The 15,771-nt window shown below is 44.4% G+C and overlaps 1 protein-coding gene and 1 long non-coding RNA gene across 7 annotated transcripts in view; one reads left to right on the forward strand and one right to left on the reverse strand.

The window, feature by feature from the left end:
• The window catches only part of LOC137562723 (potassium channel subfamily T member 2-like), a 413,123-nt gene that overhangs the window by 115,724 nt on the left and 281,628 nt on the right, over positions 1-15,771 (forward strand). The window lies entirely within an intron of this gene.
• On the reverse strand, positions 1,238-14,171 carry LOC137560994 (uncharacterized). The gene is made up of 3 exons (XR_011029852.1): positions 13,769-14,171; positions 4,385-4,585; positions 1,238-1,345 (listed from the first exon to the last, which is right to left on the reverse strand). It is a non-coding gene; the product is annotated as an uncharacterized lncRNA (long non-coding RNA).

Raw genomic sequence — 15,771 nt, forward strand, 5'->3', positions numbered from 1 at the left:
AGCTGTTTGCGTTTTTCCTATACTTAACATTGGAGGTAGAAACGCCTTCGAAATCCAAAAAATGCTGCAGCCCGGGAGTTTGCGTTTCAGCTAAAACCGACCCGCTCTGGTGTGCACCAGCCCATTGAAACACATTACCCAAGCGTTTCCTCAACCGCAAGCGTTCCGAAAAACGCGACCGAACCGCTCTGGTGTGCACTAGGCCTCATTGTAAAGGATGGGAATAAAGTTTAAAGTCAAATAAACACATTTTTTCAGTAGAAAAATACATATATTTACATAGATCTGTACATGAGTCCTGAAAGAGGGACAAACAAGGAGGAAAGAGGGACATGGCTCCCAAAGAGGGACTGTCCCTCCAAAAAAAGGAACAGTTGGGAGCTATGTTATTATTATATTGTCTACCACTTCTTTATTATGTACCAATATCTATATTTTCACGTATGCTGTGTATTTTTGCGGACCGCTTGTCTGTTTCTTATTCCTTCAGTGCCAGATGTTGGCGCTATACACATCATCATTAAAAATAATAAATTATTTGATGATATTTGGTTATTAAGGAAGACTAGCATGAAGGAGGCAGGTGTTTTATAAGTAAGAATAAGGCCTTTGAACTGGATTATCTGGATAATTGGCGTCCTGCGGAGGGATGGGCAGAGACGGCACCATCAGAGGAACAAGTGGAAAGTTTGATGAGGTGAGCAGCTGAGTTCAGCTGTACGGGGATATCACTGCAATGCGACTGCCAATCAATATCTCCGGAGAGCAATCATGTCTTATTAGCCCTCTGATTACTCGAGTCTCCTGGGCAGAAGGTTGGGCTTCTTCTTCAGTCTTGAAGTTACCACTTGTGCTTCCATGCGACTGGGAAAAGCTAGAAGTGCCTTGCAGTAGTCACAACAGTCTCTCAGCCATCATGAGAGCAGAACATATGTGGGGGAATAAGTGGTATCCTGGGAGGGGGCCTAAGCTGCAAGAACTACATTTACAGAAACTAGACATCTGGCGCTATTAAAGTCAACCTGAAGCAAAAATAAACTTAAGAAATAATTATATGTGTAGCAAAACTAAGAAATAGAACATTAGTAGCAAAGAAATGAGTCGCATATTGTTTTCCAGTACAGGAAAAGGTAGAAAATTGGTTATCTCTGCAAAAGAGCTTCTCTGAGCCATTCCAGTCATTTTAACAGCCAAGAAACAGTGAGAGACAGCTTGAGATAAGGTTTTACTGCAGGAAAGTTCAAAAGGTCATTATTTCTGCCTTGCTTTATAGCTTAAAAAACAGATTGTGGTTTTAAAACTGCAACTGTGACAGTATGATGCATATCCTCTCAGTTCATGTGTCCTGTAAAACAGATGCAAATATTTAACTTTGCATGAGTACGAGCAAGACGTTTACTTATAATGCATCACTTCCGGTCAGTAAGTGAATATGCAAATCATTCTGTTATGGCCCTGACAAGGCAGGAAAGGTATTGTTTTCTTGAAAAGTCTTTCGTGTCTGAATCACACACCTGAAATAAGCAAGGGGGTAATCTAGTCAGGCTTCAGTCAGACCACCTGATCTGCATGCTTGGTCAGGGTCTATGGCTAAAAGTATTATCTGCATTATTGACAAACAGGTGTGTCAAACTCAATTACAAAGTGGACCGAAATTGCACACTGGGGCCTAGTCGTGGGCCAACCTCAATATCTACTGGTTACCTTCCTACCTTATAAAGTTCCCAGGTGTCTAATGACCCTCCTCCAACCCCTATACAGTTCTCTGGTATCTAGTGGTCCTCCCTTCCCTATACAGTTCCCTGGTGTCTAGTGGTCCTCCCTCCCCTATACATTTCTCTAGTGTTTTGCGCTTTCCCCCTCCCTCCCCCATATGGCTTCCCTGGTGATCTTGGGCTCCACCTTTAATATAGCTTCCCTGGTGGTCTAGAGTGGGCCAAACATAATGCAAAGTGGAGAAACCACTTGAGGACCAAATTAAATGGCTCTGAGGGCCAGGTTTGGCCCACGGGCCAGAGTTTGACATGTATGATGTAAAAGGAAATAAATGTTTTCATTAAAGGGCAACTGAAGTGTGAAGACTATGGAGGCTGCCATGTATATTTCCTTTTAAACAATACCAGTTGCGTGGCAGCCCTGCTGATCTATTTGGCTGCAGCAGTGTTTGAATAACACCAGAAACAAGCATGCAGCTAATCTTGTCAGATCTGACAATGCCAGAAACACCTGATCTGCTGCATACTTGTTCAGGGTCTATGGCTAAAAGTATTAGAGGCAGAGGATCAGCAGGACAGCCAGGCATTCAGGCAACTGGTATTGCTTAAAAGGAAACAAACATGGCAGCCTCCATGTACCTCTCTCTCCAGTTGTCCTTTAAATTGTTACATTGTAAAATGGCTTTCAGAATGGATTATCCGGCAAATTATGCAGGACGTTGCTGACCTGAAAATGGATGTGAAGCTGAAAGGATTGTTGCAGCCAAGGTAGAAAAGTTATTTTAAATACATTGTGATAAGTTGCTAATAAGATTAGCCGCTACATATGTAAATGTTTCCACACCTGTACAGAACCTGCTATACATGACATTTATGTAACTTTCCTGGGATGCCTATTTCAGTCAAATGTGTTAACATCTTATTAAATCTATGTAATCTGAGGGACTACCTAAAGTATCTGTTCAAAGTATATTCACTGTGTTTTTCCTTTACTACATAGATTTGGTAAGATTGCACAATCAAAATTGTATCATGGGTGGGCACCTTTAGGACCGGTTTCCGGGAGCCGGTGTGCATCTTGCAGGATGCGTGCCGGCACTTGTAGTGATGCAAGCACGCCCCAGCTCGTCTAGCCATGCCATGTACGGCTAAGGATTCGGGTGTGTGCTGCAGAAATCTGCAGCATGCCATCCAGAATCGCAACAGCATGCAATGCAAACAGCAAACAACGGGAAGTATAGGCGCCCCCCCCCCCCCCCCCAACTCGCCTGCAGGGAAACACTGCCAATTCAGTGCAGATTCGCTCCGCACTTGGCCCTAGTGGAAAATGGACCTTTGGTCTGGGGTCTCTGCTCTTGTAGTCCTATGGGAGAGGGGTGTGGGCCAGACCACCAAGTTTCTGGAGAGCGCAGGACCTCATTTGACAGTATAGCTTAAAGTGGACCTGAACTCTTGCATAGGACACAAGGAAAACAGAGAAAAATTCACCCTGTGAATTCCACCCTCATCTTCTAGTAATCACAAGTGTAATTTGATCTCTCAGCTGTGTCAGCACAGAAATGCTTCAAACCTCAACAGAAACGGCTAATATGTAAACACAGGATGTTAACCCTTTGTCTGCTTCCATGAAAGCAGGAAGTAGACACACTGCAGATTTTCTTTAAAGGTTATTAGGCTGTTGATTATCAGGTTCGCTGCTGAGTTCAGGTCCACTCTAAAGGAGAGAGTCAGTGGCAGCAACATCTCTAGAGCACTTTTCCCCCCAAAGGACATGGCTCAGTTCAGTAATTAGTGGCGGTGTGTGTGTGTGTGTGTGTGTGTGTGTGTGTGTGTGTGTGTGTGTGTGTGTGGGGGGGGGGGGGGGGGGGCTTTATACAGAAGAGCTAAACTGAACAGGTAAGTTTTTAGTCTGTATTTAAAGTACTGAAGGGTCCTTACTGTCTTCATCAAATTGGCTAAAATGCTCTTTAGGGTTTAAGCTGGTAAACATGAGTTTAGAAAAGTTTTGAGTTGGCCTCTGAGGGTGACACGATGATCAGATCCTATTAATCTGAGTTTGCTGGAGGTGTGGTGTGGCTGCAACAGTTCTTTCATGTAGTCAGGTCCTAAATTGTGTAAGGATTTAAAGTGAACCTCCGGACTAAAAATCGACTCAGCAGCACTGAAAAGGCCTGGTGTTTCTTTAACAGTATCACAGCATCAGAACTTTGTTTCTCTTATCCAAGCCTCGTTTTTAGCTGCACAGAAGAAAACTGCCCGGGCTTTTTTCCCCTGATGCTGTGCAAAGCATGATGGGATTTCTGATGTTGTTGCTCTCGTTTTGCTGTTTTGGTGCAAATTTTTTTTTTTTTACATTTTGAATTCGACATTTAAAGCCTAGCATGTGCAGCTGGGAGGGGTTATCAGGACACAGGACAGTTGGAACTGTCTCCTGCTCCTTGTCACCTCCTTTCAACAAAAAAAGATGGCTGCCCCCATGACAAAGATGGCAGCCCCCATGAATCACAGACATTTGCCTGTTCTTTTAAAACAGGGTGGGTAAAAAATTATATTACCTATCTATTCTAATTAACATAACTAATGTAACTTAATGACAGTATGTTTGTTTAGGCTGAAGTTCCCCTTTAAAGAGAACTTGAGACAAAAATAACATAAGGATTTATACTTACCTGGGACTCCCTCCAGCCCAGCCCCCTGTAGGCCATGGGCTCCCTTGTTCTCCAGCTGTCTGCCCGGTAATATCCCGACTGGGCCAGTTGGGGACTACTGTGCATCTATGCTATGTGCCCCCTTGGTCCCGCTTCTGTGGCCGGGAGCGTTCTGCACCTGCGCAGTTGCAAGCCTTACTTATTCTCATGTTTATCGGTAACCTGTGGCATAAGTGAAGAATCAGTGTTATATGGCAGCAGTGTGGTTGGTTTGTGTACAGCCCAGCAGTGCAGGTCCTTCTTTGAATTTCACATAAAGACAGGTCTTTGCACTGGCGTAGTTATGGAGCTCTGGGCCCCAGTGCAAGTTTTACATTGGGGCCCCTCCAAGCACGCTATACATAACAATTGATATGGCGCACCAAAACCTGCCAAGGACATATGCTGTGTCAGAGGTGCAAGAAGGGCATGGGGGTCAGTTTGTTAATGATTATTATCATTGAAAGCATTTATAGAAGTGCTCATTACAAGCACAGGACCAATAACAAGCTAATACTGCAGTCGTGAGGGAGGGCCCTACAGGCCCCGGTGTGGTCGAGACCTCTGTAACCTGCTACGCCACTGGCTGTTCAGTGGATTCTCCTCTACCTCCGCCTACAGAGAGAAGGCGTATTATTCTCTGATAATTGAGGCCTGTGACCTTCCTATAATGCATTTCAAGTGTGTATAACGATTTGACCAGTTTTAATGAACATTAATTCAGCTTTCAAATACCTGGCACAGAACAGAAGCCTTTGCTTCTTTCATGTTTGATGGTGTTAATTAAAAAATGATGAGCTACATGGCAGCCCGTATCTGAAATTCAGCTTCTGTACAGTCTTTGGGAGCTACCTCTGAGGGCTTGAACCCGCTAGAGCATTTTTGGCAGAGTTTTTGGATCAAAAACCGCTTTGCCAGTAAATGACAATGTTGGAGAACCCACTAGAGCAATTGCGATTAGGGCTAATTGCAATCGCAGGTTGCAGGTTATGCAGCATTTTTGTACGTTTTTGCGTTCCAACGTAAAGAATATGAGCGCTGCAAAATCGCGTTTGATTCATTTTTCAAAACCATTACTGCAGCGATTTGGGGGCCAATTGTTTTGTAGCCGAATAAAGTTTTTTGTACTTACTAGGTGTCCCAATGTCTAACTACTGTACGTAGCCCCGCCCCCTAGCAGAAGAGGTCACTAGCGCTTCTCTGATTTGAGCTAGAGCACCTCTTCTGCTAGGGGGCTGGGCTACGTATAGAAGCTGGACATTGGGACACCTGGTAAACATAACAAGCTTTATTTACACAGGACAGCTAAACAAAATGCAAATCGGAATCACAATCACTACATTAAGGGCTTGTGCGATCTCAAGGCGCAACAATTCCTAGTCCAAGCCCTGACTTATTGGCTTTTCTGACTGGCTAACTTACTAACATAAAGTATAAAGTAAGTGCAGCAACACATACCACATAAATGCACTACAGGCTGGTTTTGTTCACCCTGTAGCAAGAAGCAAGGAGCCAAAATTATTCTGCCACATTAATTATAGGGCACTATATTTATCAGTTAGGGTCTTAGCTTTATGGGCGGCAAAACAACAGTGCAGACAAGCACATGGCAAGCATCCCTTAACGAGAAACAGATGTCGTGCCCACCCCACTTTCCCCTGTGTTCCCTCCTCCCCCCACCTGTCCTGCCCCACAGCCACCTGCAACTGCATACACCAACGTGGTTTGTTTGAATTAATAAACAGCAAAACAGTGCAGACAAGCACGTGTGCAGACAAGCACATGAGCAAGCACTTCTTGATGAGAAACAACTGTAGTCCTGCCCCACTTTCCAGTGTTCCCTCCTCCCCCCCCCCACCTGTCACGCCCCACAGCCACCTGCAACTGCATACACCAACGAGGTTTGTTTGAATGAACAAACAGCAACTTAGACAGTGCCTGAATCTTGTCTTTTCTCACAGTAACAGTTAGCTATAAGGGCTCCTGTGGTGTCCATGACCCATTGAGGGCCCTGTCTGACCCCATCCTGCACCATGTGACAGTAAATTAAGCAGCAGAGCAGAGTCAGATGTAGAGCCTAAAGTTGCGCTTAGCTATTATAGTAGTTACACCTGTGCCAGTAATAATATTGTTCATAAAATATAATAATACTACAAATAAAAACGGGCACCAGGCTCTGCCGCCTCCCCCCTCTCCCACAATGGGTGCGCTCCCAAACAGTCGCGCAATGCTTTGTTCTCTGATGCGCACCTGCACACGCGCCCGCTCCGCTGCACACGCGCCTGCTCCGCTGCTGTCCCAAGTTCTCCCGGCATGAGCGCTACGCTAAACACACGGACACAGGAGGACATGGGGACACAGGGGTTTTATTATATAGGATTACCTTATCAGACCTACCCTTATGTTTTGGGCAGCACAGTGCTGTAGTGGATAGCACTTGCAGAGCTAAGGCTGAGACACCAAAGTGCGCCCCTCAATCCCTCCCACCCCAGCTGTCACACACTGATTGCTATTGGACTAAGATGTGCCCCAACCGCCCAAACACCTTAATCTCTAGTTATCTGGCTTGTAGTCACTGACATGTATCCCCTTTTCTTTTTTCTCTCTACTTTAAACACAATAGGGAAATGATAGCTGAGTGAGTTGTGCGCCCCTCCTACACTGCGCCCTGAGGCTGGAGCCTCTCTCGCCTCTGCCTCAGCCCGGCCCTGAGCACTTGCCTTGCAGCGCAGGGTACCTGGTTTCAAACCCAGCCAGGAAACTATCTGCATGGAGTTTGTATGATCTCCCCGTGTCTGTGTAGGTTTCCTCCAAACTTCGGTTTCCTCCCAAAAACATACAGACTAGCGGATTGGCTTTCCTCTAAAATTGGCCCTAGACTTCAACGGCATATGACTATGGTAGGGATTAGACTGTGAGCCCCTCTGAGGGACAGTTAAGTGACAACACAATATACTCTGTACAGCGCTGCGGAAGATGTTGGCGCTATAGAAATACTAAATAATAATAATATCAGTTTCGGTCCAGTTTTCACATGAGAGAGATAACAATGTTTCTGCTGGGAACATGAGGTGCTTGCTGCGTGCTGGACTTTATAAGTATCACAGAAAGCTAAATAAATCGTATTAGGAGAATTACCACTGACACACCACCACATAAACACATCCTATTCCTATTGTTTGGACAGCTGATGTAAACCACAAGTACATCCGTGACCAGCATATTTGTGAGAGTTCTAAGCAGATGGCCATGCTGAATACAGTCTGTTGTTGGCATTCTCAAGCCAGGTGAAACTTGACCTGTAGTTATCTTGGTAGGAACATTTTTCAAGATGAAATAATTGTGTGATAAAAGCTCCAGTTGCACTCGCTAAGTGTAATGCCTGGGGGGTTATACTGTGACCACCCAGAGCAACAAGGCTGGTAGCTGAAATGGAAGAGGCTACACAGTTTGCCCAGAGCAACTACAGCTCTGGGCTTCCGATATCGCTACAAATAATACACAATGGCAGCGCGGTGTGATGTTGCGCTGCCTTAGGCCCGGTTCACACTTGCGTTTTGTGTGAAACCGGGCCGTACGCATGCGGGAATGCTTTATGAATCGAGGCCCTAATGTTGGCTAAGGTAAGGGTTAGGCTTCAAGAACAGGGTAATGTTTGGAGGAGGTTAGAACTGGGCATCAAAAAGGATGTAATGTTGGGGAGTGGTTAGGGTTAGGCAATAGGCATTAAAAAGAACTTAATGTTTAGGGTAGGTTAGTGTTTAGGAACGATTTAGTAGTGGGGAGGGTAGACCTGGGCATCAGGACAGACTAAATGTTTAGGGGATGTCGGGTTGGACATCAAGAAGGACTTCATGTTGAGGGAGGTTTATGGTTCGGTATCAGAAGGGCTTTACATTGGTGGAGGAGGGACTCAAAGAGAAACCGTGACCAAGGATTGAACTTCATCCCAATCGGTAGCTGATATTCTTAAACAAATCATTAGGAGGCTCTTATGGCTGATAATGTGGTGAAACTCCTCCCACGGTGTGATGTCAGGACCAGGGTGCTGACATCACACTGTGGGAGCCTTGTTGCATTGTTGGAAATAACAGCTGTTTCCAACTGCCAAAAAAGCAAGCAGCATCTCCTCCCCTGACATCACCTGCCAGCAGTGAAAATGTCACCATCTAAATAAAGGTCAGAATGTAAATCAGGGAGAGGAAAGATTTTACAATGGGCAAACACTGACTAAATCGTTTATACATCATTATTGTAACATCACTACATCATTAGTGTCACTGGGGTTCCTCTTTAATAGCAGCACCGACCCTGATTAAGATGAAATGGGGACCTAGGCAAGGAAGTAGCTGTGGCTTCTGTTTATGGTCCCTTTGTTAATATAAAATGGAAGATAGGTCAGAGAAAATGGCAGTTGGGCCCCCGACACCCACTGGTCCCAAGGCAGTTGCATAATTTGCCTGGCTGATGATCCTGCTCTGGTAGCAGTGACACAAGAGTGCATCCCAACACATTACTGGTGCTGCTGTAACACACTAATACGTTGCGGCACGCCGGGTGGGATCAAGTGACTTACGAGATAATATGAGGTTCGGGGTCTTAGGCCAGGTCGAGGCAGAGCTATTAGCATTACATTTTCAGTTGTGATAAATTGATGTTTCCAGTATGAAAATTACATGGTGCAGAAAGAGGTACGCCCAGAACACTTGTGTGACATTTCATAATACCAGGAAGTAACAAATCCATGGCTAGACCACCATTATCTTGCTTTCAATGGATTTTCTGTCAAACTGCATAAAAGGGATATAATCAGATATATCCGCCCTAAGCGCAAACACTGATACACAAGAAAATAAAGTCTAACCAAGATAGTAAAATGGATCTTTTCAAGGAATTTCCTTCTAAACGTGAGCAAGAAAAAGGGATTGGTGAATGAATTGCGTGTACGTCTATAATTCGTGATAAGACGGACTTGTCTGCTTTTTGTGGCAGAAGGTATTTACTTCCTGTTCGAGAACTCACTGATTACTTTGGTGACTTGAGATTACACGATCAGCGCTTTTTGGTTGGATTGTCTCTTATTACCGGGGTGGTTTCCTCCATTGGCCACGGCGGAAGGTCTGCGTCTGTCTGCTTCTGTGGCAGCCATTTCCATATTATGTGTATAAGCTTTTTCTTGCCTTTTTTCCATTTATACACAGTACGTGTTGAGTTGTTTAAAGCGGAATTGTCACCATAAAAATCAAATTTCAACAGCAACTGGTCTGAGTGTATTAAGTGATAAAGATGCTAATCCTGCATTCAAAGCTTTCAAAAGTTTTTCTGCTGTTATGGTTTGGCGTTATCACATACTTAAGGAGCACTGGCCCTTTAATAGCCATTGCCATTCAGTTGCATGCTGGGTGTTCTTTTTATCTATAACCTATTCCTCCTCTTCCCTTTATTTCCCTGCCTAGCTGCCTAACTGCAACATGATCCTCTGCTCACTTGTGTTTAAAAGCAAGGCTGAGGTGACTCAGTGATTGGAGGAGAAAAGACAGAATTTAGCATCAAACTGTAGGCAAAAGACATGGTTCCCACCAGGAACAGAATACTCTTCATTTACTATTTACAATTCACTGAAATGAAAACGTGGACAGTACAATACATGTGTTAAAGGATACCACAACTGACATGTGGCATAATGAGATAGACATGGGTATGTACAGTGCCAAGCACACAAATAACTATGCTGTGTTCCTTTTTTTCTTCCTCTGCCTGAAAGAGGTAAATATCAGGTATGTAAGTGGCTGACTCAGTCCTGACTCAGACAGGAAGTGACTACAGTGTGACCTTCACTGATAAGAAATTCCAACTATAAAACACTTTCCTAGAAGAAAATGGCTTCTGAGAGCAAGAAAGAGATAAAAAAGGGGGAAATTCTTATCAGTGAGGGTCACACTGTAGTCACTTCCTGTCTGAGTCAGGACTGAGTCAGCCACTTACATACCTGATATTTACCTCTTTCAGGCAGAGAAAGAAAAAAAGGAACACAGCATAGTTATTTGTGTGCTTGGCACTGTACATACCCATGTCTATCTCATTATGCCACATGTCAGTTGTGGTATCCTTTAAGCAAACTCTTACATACTGTTTAAGCCTGACACTGTACAGAAATGCACCTGTGGCACTTGAATGTGTTAGAATTATTCAGTGAGTTTGAGCAAGACTCCCCAGAACTAGTACCGTGGAGGCAGTAGCATGGAACATGGAGGAGTGCAGGGGAGGAGGTAAGTATCTAAATGGAGCAATTTTCCCCCCTCAGCTAGGATTTTTTCCTTGGCAAAGCTTCCCGGTGGAAGAGACAAGAAAGCTTTTTTTTTTTTTTTTTTTTAAATCAAATATACTATTTTTTGTCAAAAGAACAGACTATGGAATGTAAGTAATAGGTCTGCTTTATCTTCCCAAGCATGCTTTGTATTCAGTTTAATCAGCGCTTCTGACCAACTGCTTCCCTGCGATGTATATTTCCAGATAGTAAAGGCTGCGAACCTTCTCATTTTTATTCTAGACCAGGATGTTTAAGGACTTCGTAATTCATCCTCCCAGTCCCAGCCAACAGATTTCAAAGTTTTACCTACGGAAAATATGGCTTAAAGAGGAACTCCAGGGAAAATAATGTAATAAAAAAAGTGCTTCATTTTTACAATAATTATGTATAAATGATTTAGTCAGTGTTTGCCCATTGTAAAATATTTTAAATCCCTGATTTATATTCTGACATTTATCACATGGTGACATTTTTACTGCTGGCAAGTGATGTAGCTGCTGCTTGCTGTTTTGGCAGTTGGAAACAGCTGTAAACAGCTATTTCCCACAATGCAACAGGGTTCACAGACAGGAAACTGCCAAGAGTAGTACTCAGAATTTCTTTGTGGGAGGGGTTTCACCACAATATCAGCCATACAGCGCCCCCTGATGGCCTGTTTGTGAAAAGGAATCGATTTCTCATGTAAAAGGACGTATCAGCTACTGATTGGGATAAAGTTCAATCCTTGGTCAGAGTTTCTCTTTAAAGGACCACTATTGCGAAAATTTGTGAAATGCACGCAGGGCCGGGCTGAGGCAGAGGCGAGAGAGGCTCCAGCCTAAGGGCGCAGTATAGGAGGGGGGCGCACAACTCACTCAGCTACCATTCCCCTATTGTGTTTGAAGCAGAGAGAAATAAGAAGAAGGGATACATGGCAGTGACTGCAAGCCAGATAACTAGAGATTAAGGTGTTGGGGGGGTTGGGAGCCCTGGTGCGCCTCTTAGTCTAATAGCAATCAGTGTGTGATGGATGGGGTGGGAGGAATGGGGGGAGGGGCGCACTTTGGTGTCTCAGCCCAGGTGCTGGAGGACCTTGCCCCGGCTCTGAATGCATTTGTATGATCTATATAAAATGTTCACTTGTTCCCAAGTAAAATGACCTATACATTGCTTTTCTTTTATGCTGCTGTCACTTACAGTAGGCAGTACAAAACTGACAGATCTGACAAGGTTTGAACTAGTCCATCTTCTCATGGGGGATTCTCAGGGGTACATGTTATTTAGGCACTGGGCAGTTGGACACAGTGCCAGTCAAATGACGGCTCTCCCTGCTGCCAGAAAACTCCCTGGCGGCATAAAATACTATTCCCCCTCAGAGTTGTCACAACTCGGAAGGGAGATGTAATTCGGGGTCTGGCGAGAGCTGGATCCCCGAATAACACGTACATGGGGTGCGCAGCATAACATCGCTACTATGACGGCGCCCTTCTCTGGGTGTCAAAATGAACTGCTTCGGGTTCTAGAGTTTTCTTCATACAGTACAGTCCCCAGTGTCCAGCACTGGCTTGAGCAACCGGCTAAAAAAGCACAGACCTTCCCCTCTAAATTCTTACCAAGCCTCCAGCGACGTCTGGCAGCCTTGCTGTACCTCCCAGCAGGTTCCTAATGGCTTTCCGGCATCCTCTGTGCATGCAAGTCAGCATGTCACATGACCCACATCGGGTCAGGTGACACGCCAGCTTCCATGCACAGCACCAGAAAGCCGGTAGGAGGTACTGGGAGGCAGGCAAAGACATCGCTGAAGGCTCGGTAAGTATTTGAAATGCCTCTAAAACCCCCAAAGTATAGAGCCCACCATCCATCAGGCATTCCGGTAAGTTGGGACTACTGGTTGTTTAATTTCCGGATAATGGGGACTCTGCTGTATTCAAAAGCACTCACTGAATGGCAGTTGCTTGGTTAAACAGCCAGAAAAGCAGGCAAGTGAGTAGGGAAGATGGCCGGCATCCTTATATAGGTCCTTTACAGTGAATGCGTTAGTAAGGATTATTAGAAATACTGAAAGTCCCCCATGAGGAGATGGAGTAGTCCAAAACCTGTCAGATTTGTACTGCCTACTGTAAGTGACAGCAACATAGGAGAAAAATAAATTACGGTGCTTTTTACTCTGTGAAAAATGTACTTCTTAAAAATATGTGTGTTAAATTTACCATTTTTCGTGATGATCATCCTTTACCTCGGTTGTGAAGAAAATCTTGTTTATTTAGCCTGGAATAAGCTGAAGCCAGTGTGAGGCCGCTATTGCCTCCTTTGCATGAATATTTAGATGTGAAGTTTTGTCTTGATGATCTGTGCCACAGTCCAGTGAACCCGGACATGGCAGCGGAGCAGCAGAACGACGATCTGAGATTATATCTGCTGTTTCACTTTATTACAGCACTGTTAAGAGCTAAATAAAACTAAGTGAGCGGCCCTGAATTCATCCAGAGGAGCATAAATCATACCGGGCTCATCACTGGATGAAATATCAGCCTATGGTTCCCGAGAAAAGAAGCACAAAATAGAGCATCTGAAACAGATTTGTCCTGGCATTACTGTCGCTAAGGATCCAGCGGGTATTAGGCTACGTTGGGGGTTGATGCAAATATGAAGCAAATGTTCAGATCGCAGATTCTGTTTGGTTATACCGATCAACCAGTCCACATATGCACCTGTTTAGCACCAGATTAACGCTAATTCTCCTTGGCCTAGGGTTCCTGCTGCCGAGAGCCCACCAGTGGCGTAGCTAAGGAGCTATGGACCCTAGTGCAAGTTTTACATTGAGCCCTCCCAAACACTTTATACATAGCAATAGATACGTTGCACCAAAAACCTGCTGCCAGGCTTCTTGCCTGGTCAATGACTATAGATCAGGCTTTATGCCCATATGACTGACCTATAGCCCAGCCCATAACACATGCACAAAACTCCTAATACAATTCTACAATACCCTGCAGGCAGATGTAGCATACAGATAGTATTCACCAAACAAAGCAGTATGAGTAATATAGGTACAGTATACTCAGATATATAGTCACCTGAGGCCTGTGGGTGGAGGCAGTCCAGATGATAGCCAGGTGGTGACAGGCAGGGATGGATAGGTTGTAGGCAGTTCAAACACTTTGCAGATAACGTGGTCAATCCAATCCGAAGTCAGTCCAGGCAGAGTTCATGGGGGAAACCTTTAAACAAGCAGGGGTTGATCCAGGCAGCAATCAGGGATATCCAGGAACAAGCAGAGTCGGCAACGGGTAATCCAATCAGAGAGCATGGTCAGGAACGGGCAGAAGTCGGCAACGGGTAATCCAATCAGAGAGCATGGTCAGGAACGGGCAGAAGTCGGCAACAGGAGATTGATCTGGAAATAAGCTTGGTCAAGATACAGACCAAGTCGGCACAAGATCAGCAGCTGTGAGCACAGTCTCAGCAACAAGCCCAGCAGAGGCTATCACAGGCAATGACAGAAGGCGCTCACTAAACTTAAAGAGAACCTGTACTGAGTAAAAATATTTAAAATAAACACATGAGGTAACTTCAAATGAACATTACATAGTTACCTTGCCATCAGTTCCTCTCAGAAGCTCACCATTTTCTTCTGACAATAATCCCTTCCAGTTCTGACAATATTTTTTCAGATCTGAAATATATCAGTTGCTGTCAGTTATAGCTGAGAGGAAAACGGATGTACCAGTTAATGTCCATGTTTCCCTATGGCTCAAGTGGGCGATGTTAAAGTTTAACTGTGTGCTGACCATAAAGCTGTTATGGGTAATGGCCATTTTCAAAATGGAGGACGGAAAATTCCCTTGATCACAGTGAACAAACAGGACGCGGGACAGGAGAAAGACACTGCGGAGTAGACTACATGGAAGGTAAATATGACTTGTGTATGCTTATTTTGACTTTTAATTTTCAGTTCAGCTTTTCTTTAAATACAAGGACCAACCAATCAGAAGCAACAGAACTTGAAAACAAAAAATAGATGATCAGCTGTGGCTCTGACTTCCGGGTCTTGGCAAGCCGCTGACGTTACTGGAGCGCAGGAGGCTGCGCAGCTCTCATCTCAGCTGATCAGCTGACACGCAATACACACACATGGTCACTATTTACATCGGCAGAGGGCGCACTGAGCGTGCGCACTCTGCCTGTCCAATGAGAGCTGCGCAGCCTCCTGTGCTCTAGTGACACCAGTGGCTTGCACCTGCCAAGGACAACCACAGTGTCATAGGTGCAAGAAGGGGATGGGGAACAGCTTGTTAATGATTACTACTATTCAAAGCATTTATAGAAGTGACCATTACCAGCACAGGACCAATACAGAGCTAATACTGTGGTTGAGGGAGGGCCCCTCTGGCCCAAGGTAGATAGCACCCTCTGCATCCCCTGTAGCTATACCACTGGAGCCCTCTGTGTACAGAGTGTGTGTAACCATTATGTAGGCACTGTTGGAGCCATTATAAATGAATCTATACGCTCTATAAAGCACTGCAAATCATGATAGTGCTACCTAAATACAAAAAAAAAGTAATGAGCTCATTGCAGTGGGGATAATTCCCAGGATCACCGAAAAGGATGAACTTTCACTAGTCCTGGAGTCTCTGAAGTCTCTCAAAAATCTTAAAATTATAAATATATGTAAACACATGTAAATAAGAATTATATTTCTTCCAGAGTAAAATGAGCCATAAATTACTTTTCTCCTATGTCGCTGTCACTTACAGTAAGTAGTAGAAATCTGACCGACAGGTTTTGGGCTAGTCTATCTCATCATGGGGTGTTCTTAGCATGGCCTTTATTCTTTATAAAGACATTCTCTGAAAAGGATTTATATAAAGATGCTAGCCAGCCTCCCTGCTCGCTGCACACTCTTTTGGCAGTTGGACAGAGCAACTGCCATTCACAAAGTGCTTTTGAAAATATAGAAAACTCTTAGAACATGCTATGAGGAGATGGGCTAGTCCAAAACCTGTCGGTTCTGTCATATTTCTACTACCTACTGTAAGTGACAGTAACATAGAAGAAAAGAACCATATTTGTTGGA

This window comes from Hyperolius riggenbachi, chromosome 3, assembly GCF_040937935.1.
Source record: "Hyperolius riggenbachi isolate aHypRig1 chromosome 3, aHypRig1.pri, whole genome shotgun sequence".
Taxonomy (NCBI): domain Eukaryota; kingdom Metazoa; phylum Chordata; class Amphibia; order Anura; family Hyperoliidae; genus Hyperolius; species Hyperolius riggenbachi.